Below are 14,623 nucleotides of genomic sequence, written 5' to 3' on the forward strand. Positions count from 1 at the left end.
AGGGTACCAAAAAATGTCTGCAGTATTGAAGGTCCCCAAGAACACAGTGGCCTCCATCATTCTTAAATAGAAGAAGTTTGGAACCACCAAGACTCTTCCTAGAGCTGGCCCCCCGTCCAAACTGAGCAATCGCAGGAGAAGGGCCTTGGTCAGGGAGGTGACCAAGAACCCGATGGTCACCCTGACATAGCTCTAGAGTTCCTCTGCAGAGATGGGAGAACCTTCCAGAAGGACAACCATCTCTGCAGCACTCCACCAATCAAGCCTTTATGGTAGATTGGCCAGACGGAAGCCACGCCTCAGTAAACGGCACATCACAGCCTGCTTGTAGTTTTCAGAAATGGCACCTAAGGACTCTCAGACCATGAGAAACAAGATTATCTGGTCTGATGAAACCAAGATTCAACTCTGGAGGAAGCCTGGCACCATCCCTACGATGAAGCATGGTGGTGGCAGCATCATGCTGTGGGGATGTTTTTCAGCAGCAGGGAGACTAGTCAGGATCGAGGCAAAGATAAACGGAGCGAAGTACAGAGAGATCCTTGATGAAAACCTGCTCAGGACCTCAGAATGGCATGAAGGCTCACCTTCCAACAGGACAATGACCCTAAACACACAGCCAAGACAACACAGGAGTTGCTTCGGGACAAGTATCAATGTCCTTGAGTGGCCCAGCCAGAGGCCGGACTTGAACCTGATTCAACATCTCTGGAAAGACCTGAAAATAGCTGTGCAGCGCGACGCTCCCCATCCAACCTGACAGAGCTTGAGAGGATCGGCAGAGAAGAATGGGAGAAACTCCCCAAATACAGGTGTGTCATTCCATAGAAGACTCAAGGCTTTAATTGCTGCAAAGGTGCTTCAACAAAGTACTGAGTAAAGGGTCTGAATACTTATGTAAATGTCTAAACTGTTTTTGCTTTGTCAGTATGGGGTATTGAGGGGGGGGAAATATTGAATCCATTTTAGAATAAGTCAGTAACCTAACAAAATGTGGAAAAAGTCAAGGGGTCTGAACTTTCTGAAGGCACCATATATATATATATATATATACACACACTTTACTGTAAGTTGCTTTGGATAAAGCATCTGCTAAATGGCATACGTAGTGAATGTGTGTGGCTTTTATTTAGCCGTCTGGCTGCAGGCAGAGATCAGGCCAGATAGACTATGTTCCTCACTTCTCTCCTCTGCTGGGAGAGTAACCCTCTGTGCATCACATGTCACCACCACTGCCAGTCCTTTCCTTCTCCTCTCTGACCTACATTAAATAATATGGTTTTGTGAATAAATGCCCTATAAGCTTCTCCATTGCATTGAAAGTAACTAATGCGATTTGGAAGAAAAATGGTATGTGTGTGTAATTCAAATTTTGTGGTGGCATTCTATCTCCCTGCCAAATAGTCTCTGCTGTATTCAAGCTCACATTTTCATTTTACCAAGAAGATGTTTCTTTAACATCATTTGCTCAGTGTTTTGTTTCCATAGACACCACCTCACCTCACTCAGTCACAGGTGAAGAGACTCAGTGGGGTCATACTTGCGAAAATTTGGAAAAAGTTTTAAGTTTATCCTGGACCTCCATCTCAAAATGTGCATCATCCAATTACAATCGTCGATGTAGTTGCGCGTGATAGAATGCCACATTGTAGCTCGTCCCATCAGGTAACCTGGCACAAGTTAGCCCTATGCTAACCTCACCAGCTGACAGTGATTATTTATATCTGCCAATAATTTTTTCAAATAGGTCAACTTGGCCACCAGAGGGATGTTTTAATCTTACAAATTGAAGGTTAAATTTTGTTCCACTAGGTCTGTAAAGTGTAGTGTAGAATACTAACATTAGAAAAATTCAGAAGGGACATTTTCGCATATGACAAAATCCAATATTTTTGCCTAGCCGTTTCCTACACATGCATGCGCTTTCACAGCCATAAAGATGGAGGAGGATTATATAAAAATGTATGTTTTGTTCATATATCGTAAAAAAAAAAGTTTAAGACGCTTGAGGTCATGTCAAATAGCTGTAATTTACCCCACTGCTATCACTAATTACTGGCATAATCTATTAAGGCGGTAAACCCAGATTTGGTGAGATATGATGGCTGTGAGTTTGAATCCCCTCCCGGGGCAAGGATTTTGGGGACAAATGACACAGTCAAATAACGTATATGGGGAAAAAGTAGATGATTATAAAAATAAAGATCTTTTTTTTTGCATGGGCTGCGTCTCCACTGCGTCCACCTATGTTGGCCTTCCACATCTGTGGTGGAAAGTGGCAGAGCTACAGCCCTGTTTGTCAGACCAGGAGAAAAATCTGAATGGCCTACAAACTAATATGACAGCACTATCTAAATAACACAATGGTGTTCTCCATTGTTGTGGATGGAATTGCAGAATCTCCACATGAGACCTGAATGGAATCTGAGGACAAAGTGAGAGAAATGATCTTGGACAAACTAAAGATGGACCACAGGAATATTGAATTGGAGCACGCCCACAGGATTGGAAATCCTACCACTGGTCCAGGTGACAGGCCCAGGTGGATAGTGGTCAAGTTCCTGAGGTTCAATGATAAAGTACTGTAGCCATTCTGAAAAGAGACAATAACTTGAGAGGAATGTACATCTTCCTCAATGAGAACTATCCTGAAGCTGTGTGCCAGATGAGAAAATAACTTATCCAGGCCATGAAAGCTGCCATAGCGCATGGGGCCATTGCTTACATGCCCTATGACAGGCTTATTGTCCACCCTCCCTCCCAAAAGCCTGTAAGAGTTGAAAGAGCCAATCCTATGAGTTCGAAGCTTCAACCCCACAGCGCGCGCGCACACACACACACACACACACACACACACACACACACACACACACACACACACACACACACACACACACACACACCAACTGATTAATGGACTCCTGAATGTTTTAGTTTTTTTTCTCTTGCTTTGTTTATTCTTTTCCATATCTCTGAGAAGCTACCCAAGAAAGGGCTGAAACTATCCCATAATAATATATGTATCCTTAGAAATAAAGTTAATAAAATCAATAACTTACTAACATCAGATGACATTAATATATTATCAATTTCTGAGACACATTCCTTTGATACAGCAGTAGCAATACAAAGCATAAAACATCTATAGAAGAGACCGGAATGCTTATGGGGTAGGTGTTGGTATAAAGACTCAGCAAAAATAGAAGTGTCCCTTTCTTAGGACCCTGTCTTTCAAAGATAATTAGTAAACATCTAAATAACTTCACAGCTCTTCATTGTAAAGGGTTTAAACACTGTTTCCCATGCTTGTTCAATGAACCATAAACATTTAATGAACATGCACCTGTGGATCGGTCGTTAAGACACTAACAGCTTACAGACAGTAGGCAATTCAGGTCACAGTTATGAAAACGTAGGACACTAACGAGGCCTTTCTACTGACTCTGAAAAACACCAAAAGAAAGATGTCTAGGGTCCCTGCTCATCTGCGTGAATGGGCCTTAGGCGTGCTGCAAGGAGGCATGAGGACTGCAGATGTGGCCAGGGCAATAAATTGCAATGTCCGTACTGTGAGACGTCTAAGACAGCGCTACAGGGAGACAGGACAGACAGGTGATCATCCTCGCAGTGCAGACCATATGTAACAACACCTGCACAGGATTGGTACATCCGAACAACACACCTGTGGGACAGGTACAGGATGACAACAACAACTGCGAGAGTTACACCAGGAATGCACAATCCCTCCATCAGTGCTCAGACTGTCCGCAATAGGCTGAGAGAGGCTGGACTGGGGGCTTGTAGGCCTGTTTTAAGGCAGGTCCTCACCAGACATCACCGGCAACAACGTTTATTGTCGAAGGAATGAGAGTTACACTGAGGCCTGTACTCTGGAGCGGGACCGATTAAGTACTGGTTCTCGACACTGCCCTGTGCAACTGGGTCCTGGACTTTCTGACGGGCTGCTCCCAGGTGGTGAAGGTAGAAAACAACATCTCCACCCCACTGATCCTCAACAATGGGGCCACAAGGGTTCGTTCTCAGCCCTCTCCTGTACTCCCTGTTCACCCATGACTGCGTGGCAATGCACTTCCCAATCAATCATCAAGTATGCAGACGACACTATAGTGGTAGGTTTGATTACCAACGATGATGAGACGGTCTACAGGGAGGAGGTGAGGGCCCTCAAAGTGTGGTGTCAGGAATGTAACCTCTCAGTCAACATGAACAAAACAAAGGAGATGATAGAGGACTTCAGAAAACAGCAGAGGGAGCACCCCCCCCCCCATCCACATCGGCGGGACAGTGGTGGAGAAGTTGTTTTAAGTTCCTCGGCGCACACATCACTGGCAAACTGAGATGGTCTACCCACACAGACAGCGTGGTGAAGGAGATTGAAGACATTTGGCTTGTCACCTAAAAGACTCACACTTTTACAGATACACAAATGAGAGTGTCCTGTCGGGCTGTATTACTGCCTGGTACAGCAACTGCACCTCCCTCAACCACAAGTCTCTCCAGAGGGTAGTGCTGTCTGCACAACACATCACCGGGGGCAAACTACCTGCCTTCCAGGACACCTACTGCACCCGATGTCACAGGAAGGCCAAAAAGATCATCAAGGACAACAACCACCCAAGCCACTGCCTATCATCCAGCAGGTGAAGTCAGTACAGTTGCATTAAAGCTGGGATCAAGAGACTGAAAAACAGCTATCTCAAGGCCACCAGACTTTTAAACAGCCATCACTAACATAGAGAGGCTGCTTTCAACATACAGACTCAAATCTCTGGCCACTTTAATAAATTGACTTAATAAAGGTATCAGTAGTCACTTTAAATAACGCCACTTTAATCATGTTTACATATCCTACATTACTCATCTCATATGTATATGTACTGTGTTCTATACCATCTACTGCATCTTGCACAGCCATCGCTCATCCATATATTTACATATTATTTTTCATCCCTTTACATTTGTGTGTATAAGGTTGTTGTTATGAATTTGTTAGTTTACTTGTTAGATATTACTGCATGGTCAGAATTAAAAGCACAAGCATGTTTTGCTACACTTGCATTAACATCTGCTAACCATGTGTATGTGACCAATAACATTTGATTTGAGTTTGCACTGCAATGCAGTGTCTCAGACCGCTGCGCCACTCAGGCGCTGTACAATGTGACCGGTTGGGAGTGGCTACAGTAAGAGCAAAATAATCCTAACATTTACACACCCTAATTGTAGTCTAAGTTCCTCTTAGAATAAAAACCTTAGTGTAACAACAGTTTTAGTAAGTAATACTGAGGTTGTGCACAATTATCTATTTGGTTTATGTCGCCCATCCATTGTCAGTTAGAGACACAGTAGCGCCTTGGGACCCAAAAGCATAATTAGCGCTCTATGTCCCCCTTGCACTGGTCTGGAGCAATGAAGTAGTGATGCAGCATACCGTACTAAACCACAAATTAAGTCCCACAACATAATCGCAACACTTTTAGTTGAGCAACCACTATGTACTGCTTTATAGGCTGTGCGTTCCCTTTTTAAATGTATAGAGTTCTGTCCTTCAGCTGTTCTTGTCTGTTAATGTTCTGTATTATGTCATGTTTCATGTTTTGTGTGGAACCTTGGAAGAGTAGCTGCTGCTGTTGCCACAGCTACTGGGGATCCTGTAATCAAAAAATGGATCTGTGTCACATCTACCCCCGCTCCTCCCCTCCGGCGTTCCATGTGGCCAGTTTACTAACCACCGGTTCTGGGAACCATCATCACGCTCACCTGGCATTCATGATTTCGCACACCTGCGCACACCTGGACTCCATTACCTCACTCATTACCTCCCCTTTATCTGGCACTCCCTTAGGTTCTTTCCCCGGGCAGTATTGTGTTTTGTTGTTCATGTCTTGACGCTACTCCTACTTTGTATCGTTTTTTTGTTGTTGTTATATTTAACTTACCACCTGCTTCTCGACTCCCAGTGTCTACGTTACAGAATACAGGACAGGAGAATACAGAATACAGACGGAACTGGCCTGTCGAGACAACAACCTCTCCTTGGACGCACTCATCGAAATGGCCATACATCTGGATAACCTTCTTCGGGAGCGTCGGTACTCTCATTGCTTCTCTCCCTCCCTCAGTGAATACTTTGGATCAGAGCCTGAACCCATAGAGGTAGGGGATCACACGCCTCCCGGAGAGACACAGACAGCTGGGGTTTTGTCTCTATTGTGGTCAGGGAGGGCACCAGCTCCAGCAGTGTCAGATATGTCCCAACATGGGATCCACGAGAGCAGAGGGACGGTCACGTGATCTTCCATTTCCTGGGGCAGGAGTGAGTATCCCCTCTTCATCACTTTCTTCCAAACACTTTTTGGTGGCGATCGCTCTAGTTGACTGTCCCTCCTGTATTGTTTCTACAGCATTAGTGGATTTCGGTGCAGTGGGGTACTTTATTGACAATACCCTTGCCTACACACTCAACATCACCTCATGCCTGCTCTCCTCTCCTTTCCCAGTTCTAGCCCTCAATAATCATCTATTAGGTTCCAGAACCATCACACACATCACCAAACCACTCACCCTCACTGTGGAGTCCATCCATCAGGAGACCATCCCCTTCTTCATCACCAGTGCATCAGCTCACAAGATCATCCTCAGCCTCCCTTGGCTTCAACGGTCTAGTGATTAGGATTCGGCGCTCTCACTGCTGTGGCCCGGGTTCGATTCCCGTCAGGGAATAGATCTTTGGGTCGGCAGGTAGCCTCATGGTTAAAGCGTTGGGCCTGTAACCGAAATGTTGCTAGTTCAAATCCCCGAGCTGACAAGGTAAAGCTGACTTTCCTAGTTAAATAACTGACTTGCCTAGTTAAATAAAGGTTAAATAAACAATCAAAATTAAAAAGGCCACAACCCCACCATCTCATTGTCAAGAATGAAAATCCCAGATTTGTCACCTGAATGCCAGAGGACCTGCTTTGCCATCCCCTGTGGTTCCACATCAATTGAGAGTCCTGTGGTTGCCCTTCAGCCCAACATCCCGGAGATATACCAGGACATGCGGAAGGTATTTTACAAAACTCGCGGCACCTGTCTCCCTCCTCATTGCCCTTGGGACTGTCCCATCGACCTGATTGCAGGCTCTCTACCCCCACACAGATCTACCCTCTGTCAGTGGCTGAAACCCAAGCCATGGAAGAGTACTTCCATGAGGCGCTCCAGCAAGGTTTCATCCGCACGTCCACTTCTCCTGCGTCAGCTGGTTTCTTCGTCGTGGCCAAGATGGATGGAGGGTTACGCCCATGTATTGATTACAGAGAACTCAATGAAATCACCACCAAGTACCGCTACTCTCTCCCGTTGGTGCCGACAGCTCTGCAGACCCGGTTCTTTACCAAACTGGAGCTACGGAGTGCATACAATCTCGTCCGCATCCAGGAGAGGTATGAATGGAAAAGAACTTTTAGCATGATGTCTGGTCACTACTAGTACTTGGCGATGCCTTTTGGTTTCCCCAATGCTCCGTCTGTGTTCAAGGCATTCGTCAACGAGGTATTCTGGGACATGTTTGGATGCCAGATAGTTGTGTATATCAATGACATCCTGGTCTACTCGGCTACCTTAGAGGATCACATCGCTCACGTCTGAGTAGTCCTAGAACGCCTCCTGGCAAACCACATGTTTGTTTAGGCTGAGAAGTGCCAGTTTCATCAGGAGGCTGTCTCCTTCCTAGGCTACCAAATCAGCCCACAAGAAGTGAAGATGGACGTCAAGAAGATAGATGTGGTCAGGTCAAGGCCAGTCCCAAACACCATAAAGGGGTTACAACACTTTTTGGGGTTTGCCAACTTTTCATCAGGAACTTCAGCTCCATCGCTGCTCCTCTCACCTCTCTCCTCAAGGGTGGTCCCTTTAGGTTGGTGTAGAGTCCAGCAGCCGACGAGGCCTTCCGTCTACTCAAGGGACGTTTAGTTTCATCTCCTCCCCATTGCTAAAATTCCCAGATCCCACAATATTATTTGTGGTGGAGGTGAACTCTTCAGAGGTGGACGTGGGGGCAGATCTGTCTCAACAACAAAGTAATTCCACAGAAATTGTATCTGTGTGCATATCACTACCCTCGTGGCCGGTTTACTAACCACCGGTCCTGGGAACCATCATCACACAAATTTGGCATTCATGATTATGCGCACCTGCACTTCATCATTAGGCACACCTGGACTCCATTACCTCACTCATTACCTCCCCTTTATCTGGCACTCCCTTAGATTCCTTCCCCAGGCAGTATTGTTTTTTGTTGTTCACGTCTAGACGCTACTCCTAAATTGTATCGTTCCTTGTTATATTAAACTTACCACCTGCTTCTCGACTCCCAGCGTCTGCATTACAATCTGTAATTAACCTGTTGAGATCTCTGGCTAGTGAAACACGCCCTGTTGGAGGGAGCAGCAGAGGGCAATGTTGATGAAACTTGAAAATACTTTACAAGATTGTGTTTCAAAATCAAATCAAATTAAATCAAGATTGTGTTTCATGCTAGGAAGCCATAGTGGCGTTACATTACAGAAACCTCCAGGTTGAGTAACTCTGATTTCATATGAAGATTATGTTCTTCCTCTCAACCTTATTGAAAAATATGTTTAATAATGTCAGCATAAGACAAGAAAAGATACTGCAGTTTTGCGTGGTAGATTTGAGTTATTCTGCAACGTGTTCAGATAGTCTAAGCCTCTCTTCATACCACAGTATCATTGGATTTAACCAGAGAATAAATGCTGTGCAATACTGTTGCATTTTACATGTGTTTCCCAAATTTGTTGGGTTATTTAATAGGGTGGCATTTTCAAAGGTCATGGTTTTTCTTTGTTCATTTGGTGGTTTCGATGTCAATGTTTCAGTGTTCAATGTCAGTTTTTCAAGTGCCTGTTTCACCGGCCTGATCCCTGTTAGAGCTTCCGAATTGGCTTATCAGCAGGAGGATTTGATTCTTAGCCAGCTCCCTGTGATCTTTTCCATCTGTCACTCTCCCTTTCATCTCCCAGGCCTAATCGATGGGCTGCACCCAGATACTAAACTCTGCTGAATTACAATTGCACCTGCCAGACACTTTAGGGAGGGACAGAGCCTCGACAATGATTTACAAGGCCCCTGTGGCCTATAGGTGTAGCTAAACACACAAATGAATGACTAAAAATGTGCCCATACCCTTTACCCTTGAGTCAGGAATAAAGAACTTCTCTAATGTGAACTTCTTCTAGTCCGCTGTTGAATTGTTTCTGCTTTTTAATGTTTCATTCAGAGGAAAATCCTGTCCATTTCCAATGATTATCATAGTTCAGACAGTGGGAAAATGACATACTTTCCCAAGGCAATGAAACATTATGGCTGAAAAAAAGTAGTAGAGAGAAATTGTTTGTCAGAGATTAGCCTCGTGGCCTTTTCTAACCCTTAAAGGATGGAGGTTAAGAGTTCATCACTGACCAGAAAATAAAAGTGTGTGTGTGATCAGGGTGGCTGGGCCAGCAGTGCCGGGGTAAATGGAAGACTAATGGGCTGGGGGAGCAGGCCTGACGGGCTCTGAGGAGCCCTGTTCACTCCCCCTACACCTGTCATCCATCACACTTCCAGCTGATACTGGGAGATAGCTGTCCTACACAAAGGGGGACCAGGGACTGAACAGTCAAACAGCCAGCCAGCTGCATGGGGACAATACCTCATGTCATTAGGAACAGCCTGTGTTGAAACCATTCTTTCTGTCTCACATATTGAGTCAAAGAGTGGGTTGTCAGTTTGGGTGAAGGAGACACCTTGGGGTACACGAAGGCCAGGCAGGGTCTGCTTTCTCAAAGCTGCGGAGTCATGCTACTTAATAAAACTACTTCCAGCGAATCACTATGTCAACATGTGGCGTATGATGTTATGCATTCTGTTATGTGTTTTGTTAAGAAATTCTGATCTTATTGAAGTGAGAGAAACAAATCAATAGCATTTATATGAGGAAGATGATTGAACCTCCTCTCAATATTTGTCACTTTAGATTGTTTCAATTAAAATGGTGGCATGGTCTTATGTGATCTGCTACAGCCTCAGAGGCCAGTCTGGATGTCTCTGTTAAACAGTGAGGATGTTATTTCTTTGCCGTTTAGGAGCTTAGGAAGGAATGTGAAAATTATTAGGTCTTGGACCATTACTCACCCTCTGTGAGACGGGGAGAAGGAGCGCTCCTGAACCATCACGACTGTGTTTGTCTCTTTCTTTGTGAATTCACTCTAAACACACACAGACACACAGATGTAAAGCCTTCCTCCTGAGTCCTAGAGGAATGCCACAGTATCTTTCAGAAAATGCTGCAGCATCGCTCTGTTCAGCATGGAGACAAATAGGGTTAAAGCAGCCGGCTGTTCTGTATACTCTCTAATGTATGAGGCCGTGACAGCATTTGTATGCCTTTTATATGTATTTTAAGCATATGGCAGCCCTGGGAAAACTTAAGTGCTCCTCCTCAAGACATATAGTACAATAGATAAAGAGATGTTTAATAAAATGTTTGGGAAATGATTTCAAGCTATACTGCACTGAACTATGGTGAAATATTAAAATAGACTTCACACTATGTCTCTGATGCAATTTCAGGGACAGCTAGTCGCCCATTAATTGATGATCTACTTTTTCAGTTATTATGTATTTTTTATGATACCACCTGAAACAATGATTTAATATATTACATCAAAATAATAATTTGGTGGGTGCTTATATTTGTCCATTTTCACACATGGACAAATATCTAATTTTCCCTTTTCCTTCAGAAAGTATTCACACCTTTTGCCTTTTTCCAAATTTTGTAGTGTTACGAAGTGGGATAAAAATGGATTTAATTGTCCTTATATAATCCATGATATTCACAAAGTATTCTATAATGTCAAAGTCTAAGAAAAATTTGAACGTTTGTAAAACATTTCTGAAAAATAAAACACAAATTTAATATCTTGATTACATAAATATTCAACCCACTGAGTCAATACATGTTAGAATCACACTTGGCAGTGATTACAGCTGTGATTATTTCAGGTTAAGTCTTTTAAAGCTTTCCACACCTGGATTGTGTAACAAATGGCAATTATTCTTTAAAAAATTGTTCAAGATCTGTCAAATTGGTTGTTGATGATTGCTAGACAGCCATTTTCAGGTATTGCCATAGATTTTCAAGTAGATTTAAGTCAGAACTGTAACTCGGCCACTGGAACATTCACTGTCTTCTTGGTAAGCAATTCCAGTGTATATTTGGCCTTGGGTTTAAGGTCATAGTCCTGCTGAAAGGTGAATTCATCTCCCAGTGTCTGGTGGAAAGCAGACTGAACCACTTTTTCCTTTAGGATTTTACTTGTGCTTAGCTCCATTCCATTTCTTTTTTTTATCCTGAAAAACTCCCCAGTCCTTAACAATTAAAACCATATCCATAACATGATGCAGCCACCACTATGCTTGAAAATATGGAGGATGGTACTCAGTAAGGTGTTGTATTGAATTTGCCCCAAACATAACATATTATGTTAGTGCCTTGTTGCAAACAGGATGTATGTTTTGAATTATTTGTATTCTGTACAGGCTTCCTTCTTTTCACTCTGTCAGTTAAGTTAGTATTGTGGAGTAACTACAGTGTTGTTGATCCATCCTCAGTTTTATCCTATAACAGCCATTAAACTCAGTAACTGTTTTGAAATTCATTTGGCCTCGTGGTGAAATCCCTGAGCGGTTTCCTTCCTCTCCAGTTAGGTAGGACACCTGTATCGTTGTCGTGGCTGGGTGTATTGATACACATTCCAATGTATAATTAATAACTTCACCATGCTCAAAGGGATATTCAATGTCTGCTTTATTACATTTTTACCCATTGACCAATAAGTGTTCTTCTTTGTAAGGCATTGGAAAACCTCCCTGGTCTTTGTGGTTTAATCTGTGTTTGAAATTCACTGCTCGACTCAGGGACCTTACAGATACTTGTATGTGTGGGGTACAGAGATGAGGTAGTCATTCAAAAAACACTCCATTCAACTTATTGTGTGACTTCTTGATACTACCCATCCCGGATCCGGGATCGTGAATACAGCCTCAGGCTCATTAGCATAACGCAACGTTAACGATTTCTGAAAATCGCAAATTAAATGAAAATAATATGCCTGCTCTCAAGCTTAGCCTTTTCTTAACAACACTGTCATCTCAGATTTTCAAAATATGCTTTTGAACCATAGCAAATCAAGCATTTGTGTAAGAGTATTGCAAGCTAGCTTAGCATTTTGCGTAGCATTTAGCACGCAACATTTTCACAAAAACCAGATAACCAAATAAATAAAATAATTTATCTTTGAAGAACTTCGGATGTTTTCAATGAGGAGACTCTCAGTTACATAGCAAATGTTCAGTTTTTCCTGAAAGAATCTTTGTGTAGGAGAAATCGCTCCGTTTTGTACATCACATTTGGCTACCGAAACGAACCGAAAATTCAGTCACCAAAACGTCAAACTTTTTCCGAATTAACTCCATAATATCGACCGAAACATGGCAAACGTTGTTTAGAATCAATCCTCAAGGTGTTTTTTCACATATCTCTTCATTGATATGCCATTTGTGGAAGCCTGCTTTCCCCTCAGAATCCCATGGAAAAATACCAGCAGCTGAAAATGACGCACCAATTTCGACGGAGGACACCGGGCGGACACCTGGAAAATGTAGTCTCTTATGGTCAATCTTCCAATGATATGCCTACAAATACGTCACAATGCTGCAGACACCTTGGGGAAACGATAGATAGGGCAGGCTCATTCCTGTCGCATTCACAGCCATATAAGGAGACAATGGAAAACAGAGCCTCAAAAATCCTGCTCATTTCCTGGTTGCCGTTTCATCTTGGTTTTGCCTGTAGCTCCTGTTCTAGGGCACTCACAGACAATATCTTTGCAGTTCTGGAAAATTCCGAGTTTTTCTTTCCAAAGCTATCAATTATATGCATAGTCGAGCATCTTTTTGTGACAAAATATCTTGTTTAAAACGGGAACGTTTTTCATCCAAAAATGAAATAGCGCCCCCAGAGTTTAGGCTTGCAATAAGAAAGGGTTTGAATACTTATCGACTCAAGACATTTCAGCTTACATTTTTAATGAATTTATAAACATTTTTAAATGAACATAATTCCACTTTGACATTATGGGGTATTGTGTGTAGGAAAAAAACTACATTTTATCCATAACAACAAAATGAAGGGGTGTAAATAATTTATGAAGACACTGTACAGGTGTTTATTGGAAATGTGTTTCTTGCATATCCCAACTCCCCCTGAGACACCCTCAGAGAATGGGGTCACGGCCAGGGTCAGCCATTATCAGTGGCAACTCTGGAGTAATCAGGGTTAAGTGCCTTTCTCAAAGGCACATCAACAGATATTTCACCTTGTCGGCTCGGGATTCTAACTAGCGACCATTCCATTACTGGCCCAATGCTCTAACTTCTAATCTACCTACCGTCTGTACAGAGATTTCACACAATTTCCAACCAAATATAACCTGCCAAAGCAAGAATCTACTTACAGTAGCTTGTTATAGAACTCCATTCTTAACCTATGGCATATGGTGAGATTGTTTATTATAAATACCTTCCCCTAAATTGTGTAATGCTCACCCATGAGACAGGTCTGCAGTGTATTCTGTGCTCCAGCAGGTCTGTTGCTGTTTAAGCACTGGGCTGGTGCCATCTCCTGAGAAGCCTCAGTCACCACACACTCACCCAAACGCTAGGACTGGCACTGCATGGGGCCGCTGATGATTGCAAACAGCTGGATTCTCCACACTCCCTCTCTACCAGCCCCCTACCTCCCTGCCACCCCCTCACTTCCCAGTCCCTTTGCCTGTATCTGAGTAGGAGACTCTATGCCTCTGAGAGCTGGGGATTCTCAGCAGTAGGGATCTCACTAGCTAGACTAACATCACAGCCCATTTGTAAACATGCAGCATTAATTGTCACAGAGACTGAGAGAGTAAACAGAGCAAACAACGTTAGCTGAGATGAAATGAAGCTTACTGCAAATAATGTGCGTTTGGCATGGGTAAGAAGGATAATGTGTGTTTGGCATGGGTAAGAAGGATAATGTGTGTTTGGCACGGGTAAGAAGGATAATGTGTGTTTGGCACGGGTAAGAAGGATAATGTGTGTTTGGCACGGGTAAGAATGATAATGTGCGTTTGGCACGGGTAAGAAGGATAATGTGCGTTTGGCACGGGTAAGAAGGATAATGTGTGTTTGGCACGGGTAAGAAGGATAATGTGTGTTTGGCACGGGTAAGAAGGATAATGTGTGTTTGGCACGGGTAAGAAGGATAATGTGTGTTTGGCACGGGTAAGAAGGATAATGTATGCTTGGCACGGTTAAGAAGGATAATGTGTGTTTGGCACGGGCAAGAAGGATAATGTGCGTTTGGCACGGGTAAGAAGGATAATGTGTGTTTGGCACGGGTAAGAAGGATAATGTGTGTTTGGCACGGGTAAGAAGGATAATGTGTGTTTGGCACGGGTAAGAAGGATAATGTATGCTTGGCACGGTTAAGAAGGATAATGTGTGTTTGGCACGGGTA

This window comes from Oncorhynchus masou, chromosome 25 (genome assembly GCF_036934945.1).
Source record: "Oncorhynchus masou masou isolate Uvic2021 chromosome 25, UVic_Omas_1.1, whole genome shotgun sequence".
In the NCBI taxonomy this organism is placed as follows: Eukaryota; Metazoa; Chordata; class Actinopteri; order Salmoniformes; family Salmonidae; genus Oncorhynchus; species Oncorhynchus masou.